The sequence below is a fragment of the Capricornis sumatraensis genome, chromosome X (assembly GCF_032405125.1).
Source record: "Capricornis sumatraensis isolate serow.1 chromosome X, serow.2, whole genome shotgun sequence".
Classification (NCBI taxonomy): domain Eukaryota; kingdom Metazoa; phylum Chordata; class Mammalia; order Artiodactyla; family Bovidae; genus Capricornis; species Capricornis sumatraensis.
The window spans coordinates 25,265,940-25,270,961 of NC_091092.1; positions in this window are offsets into that span (position 1 = coordinate 25,265,940).

The window sequence follows — 5,022 nt, forward strand, 5'->3', positions numbered from 1 at the left end:
TGCTTATGGGCTTCATATTTTTATCGCAATGGAAACAATTTGGAAATTTCTGTCAAAATTAAAAGTGTTCCTATTTTTTTGTGTTCCTACCTTTTGACCCAGAAATTCCCTTTCTTGGGATTTATGCCACAGATATACTCCCACGTGTGCAAAAAGGACTACAAAGAGAATCTCTGGAGCCAGCACCCAGCCTGTGGGTCTCTGGCACTCCAGCCACATCAGACTGCTGAGTGGAGGGTCCCAGACTGTGGGTCATCCAGAGCACCCAAGACATATTGGCTACTGATAGACTCTCCCACAGTTCCTCTTCATAAATTGGTTCTTCATAAATCTGGACTCCTGAAAGAACAGTGAGCATCACAACTTCCCTGAATTTGATCTGGAGATCAAACCCTGAGCCTTTAGAGTGGGAGCACTGACTCCAAGACCCTAGACTATGAGAGAACTACCTTAGAGCGTATCAAATAGTGAGAACTCACACAAAGGAAACCATCACCCAACCACCAGCAGCACCCTGTGAAGGACACCTCATCTAAAAAACAAACAAAACAAAAATACAAACCAAATCATCAGCAGACAGGATTACCACCTCACTCAGCCTTCATCAGAGGAAAAACAAATAAACAAAAACTCAGCACCAATTTCACCCTATATGAAGCTTACACAAACCATTGGACCAAACTTAGGAGGGTGGAAACCAAAAGGAAGAAAGAATTCAACCCTGAAGCCTGGGAAAAGGGGACCTCAAACACAATAAGTTTAAAAGGCAGAGAAGAAACTAGAAACACAGAAGTCCAAATAAATGAAGAGGAAATAGGCAAACTACCTGAAAAAGAATTCAGAATAATGATAGTAAAGATGATCAAAAACCTTGAAAACAAAGTGGAGAAAATGCAAGAATCAATTAACAAAGACCCAGAAGAATTAAAGAATAAACATACAGAGACAAACAACACAATTACTGAAATTAAAAATATTCTAGAAGGAATCAATAGCACAATATCTGAAGCAGAAGAATGAATCAGTGAGTTGGAAGATAAAATGGTGGAAATAACTTATGAAGAGAAGAATAAAGTAAAAAGAATGAAAAGAACTGAAGATAGTCTCAGAGACCTCTGGGACAATATCAAATGCACAACATTCAAATTATAGGGGTTCCAGAAGAAGAGGAGAAAAAGAAAGGGTATAGGAAAATGTTTGAAGAGATTATAGTTGAAAATTTTCCCAATGTGGAAAAGGAAATAGTCAATCAAGTCCAAGAGGCACCAAGAGTCCAAACAGGATAAACCCAAGGAGAAACATGCCAAGACATATACGAATCAAAGTAGCAAAGACTAAACACAAAGAAAGAATATTAAAAACAGCAAGGGAGAAGCAAAAAGTAACATACAAGGGAAACCCCACATGCTTAACAGCTGATCTTTCAGCAGAAACTCTGCAGGCCAGAAGGGAATGGCAGGATATATTTAAAATACTGAAAGGGAAAAATCTACAACCAAGATTACTATACCTGGCAAGGATCTCATTCAAAATTGATGGAGAAATAAACAGCTTTTCAGACAAGCAAGAGTTAAGAGAATTCAGTACCACCAAACCAGCTTTTCAACAAATGTTAAACAGACTTATACAGTCAAGAAATACCAGAGAAGAAAAAATATCTACAAAATCAGCCCCAAACAATAAAGAAAATGGCAATAGGAACATATATATTAATAATTACTTTAAACGTTGGGTTAAATGCTCCAACCAAAAGACACAGACTGGCTGAACAGATACAAAAACAAGACCCATATATATGCTGTCCACAAGAAACCCACTTCAGACCTAAAGACACATATAGAATGAAAGTGAGAGGACGGAAAAATATATTCCAGGCAAATGGAAACCAAAAGAAAGCTGCAGTAGCAATCCTCATATCAGACAAAGTAGACCTTATATTATAAGAGATAAGGAAGGACACTACATAATTATCAAGGGATCAATCCAACAGGAAGAAATAACAATTTTAAATATTTATGCACACAACATAGGAACACCTCAATACATAAGACAAACATAAAATGAGAAATTGACAGTAACACAATAATAGTAGGAGACTTTAACACCCTACTCACACCAATGGACACATCATCAAAACAGAATATTAATAAGGAAACACAAGTCTTAAGTGATACATTAGATGAGATGGATCTCATTGACATCTTCAGGACATTCCATCCAAATGCAGAAGAATTCACCTTCTTCTCAAGTGCACATGGACCATTCTCTAGAATAGACCACATCTTGGGTCACAAATCAAACCTCAGTAAATTTAAGAAAATTGAAATCATATCAAGCATCTTCTCCAACCACAATGCTATGAGACTAGATATCAATTACAAGAAAAAAAACTGTAAGAAACACAAACACATGGAGATTAAACAACATGTTTCTAAATAACCAACAGGTTACTGAAGAAATAAAAAGGGAAATTAAAAAATTTCTAGAAACAAATGACAATGAAAACACTACAACTCAAAACCTATGGGATGCAGCAAAAGCAGTCCTAAAAAGGAAGTTTATAGCAATACAATCCTACCTCAAGAAACAAGAAAAACATCAAACAGACAACCTAACTTTACACCTAAAACAGCTGGAAAAAGAAGAACAAAAAAAAAATTAGTAGAAGGAAAGAAATTCTAAAGATCTGAGCAGAAATAAATGAAAAAGAAATGAAAGAAACAATAGTAAAGATTAATGAAACTAAAAGCTGGTTCTTTGAGGAGAACTGACAAACCTTTTTCCAGACTCATCAAGAAAAAGAGAGAGAAGAATCAAATCAACAAAATTAGAAATGAAAAAGGAGAGGTTATAATAGACAATGCCAAAATACAAAGGATTATAAGATACTATTATGAAAAACTATATGGCAATAAAATGGATAATCTGGAAGAAATGGACAGATTCTTAGAAAAGTTCAATCTTCCAAGACTGAACAAGAGGAAATAGAAATTATGAACAACCCAATCACAAGCATTGAAATCGAAGCTGTGATCAAAAATCTCCCATAAAACAAAAGCCCAGGACCAGATGGCTTCACAGGAGAATTCTATCAAACATTTAGAGAAGAGCTAATACCTATCCTTCTAAAACTCTTCCAAAAAATTGCAGAGGAAGGAACATTTCCAAATTCATTCTGCAAGGCCATCACCCTGATACCAAAACCAGACAAAGACAACACAAATAGAGAAAACTACAGGCCAATAACACTGATGAACATAGATGCAAAAATCCTCAACAAAATTTTAGGAAACAGAATTCAGCAACACATCAAAAAGCTCATGCACCATGATCAAGTTGGGTTTATTCCAGGAATACAAGTATTCTTCAGTATACGCAAATCAATCAATGTGATACACTATATTAACAAATTGAAAGAAAAAAATCATGTGATAACTCAATAGATGCAGAAAAAGCCTTTGACAAAATTCAGCACCCATTTATGATTAAAACTCTTCAAAAAATGGGCATAGAAGGAACCTACCTCAACATAGTAAAGGCCATATATGATAAGCCTACAGCAAACATTACTCCCAATGGTGAAAACCTGAAAGCATTCCCCCTAAGATCGGGAACAAGGGTGTCCACTTTCACCACTATTATTCAACATAGTTTTGGAAGTACTAGCTATAGCAATCAGAGAAGAAAAAGAAATAAAAGGAATCCATATTGGAAAAGAAGAAGTAAGCTCTCACTGTTTGCAGATGATATGATACTATACATAGAAAATCCTAAATATAGTATCAGAAAATTACTAGAGCTAATCAGTGAATTTAGCAAAGTTGTAGGATACAAAATCAATATACAGAAATCACTTGCATTTCTATATACTAACAATGAATAATCAGAAAGAGAAATTACAGAATCAATCCCATTCACCATTGCAACCAAAAGAATTAAATATCTAGGAATAAACTTACCTAAGGAGACAAAAGATACAGAAAATTATAAGACACTAATGACAGAAAACAAAGATGACATAAACAGATGGAGAGATATTCCATGTTGCTGGGTAGGAAGAATCAATATTGTGAAAATGACTATACTACCAAATGCAGTCTACATTCAATGTGATCCCTAGCAAATTACCAATGACATTTTTCACAAAACTAGAACAAAAAGTTTCACAACTCATATGGAAACACAAAAGACTCCTAACAGCCAAAGCAGTCTTGAGAAAGAAGAATGGAGCTGGAGGAATCAACCTTCCTGACTTCAGATTATACTACAAAGCTACAGTCATCAAGACAGTATGGCACTGGCACAAAAACAGAAATATAGACCAATGGAATAAGACAGAAAGCCCAGAAATAATCCATGTATCTATGGGTACCTTATTTTTGACAAAGGAGGCAAAAATATACAATGGGGAAAGACAGCCTCTTCAGTAAATGGTGCTGGGAAAACTGGACAGCTACATGTAAAAGAATGAAATTAGAACACTTCCTAACACCATACACAAAGATAAACTCAAAATGGATTAAAGACCTAAATGTAAGACCAGAAACCATAAAACTCTTAGAGGAAAACATACTCAATGACGTAAATCAAAGCAAGATCCTCTATGACCCATCTCCTAAAGTAATGGAAATAAAAACAAAAGTTAACAAGTGGGACCTGATTAAACTTAAAAGCTTTTACACAGCAAAGTAAACTATAAGCAAGGTGAAAAGACAATCCTCAGAATGGGAGAAAACAATAGCAAATGAAACAACTGACAAAGGATTAATTTCCAAAATATACAAGCAGCTCGTACAACTCAATGCCAGAAAAACAAACAACCCAATCAAAGTCTTTTGGAAAAGACCTAAACAGACATTTCTCCAAAAAAGACATACAGATGGCTAACAAACACATGAAAAGATGCTCAACACCACTCATTATTAGAGAAATGCAAATCAAAACTACAATGAGTTATCACCTCACACAGGTCAGAATGGCCATCATCAAAAAGTCTACAAACAATAAATTCTGGAGAGGGTG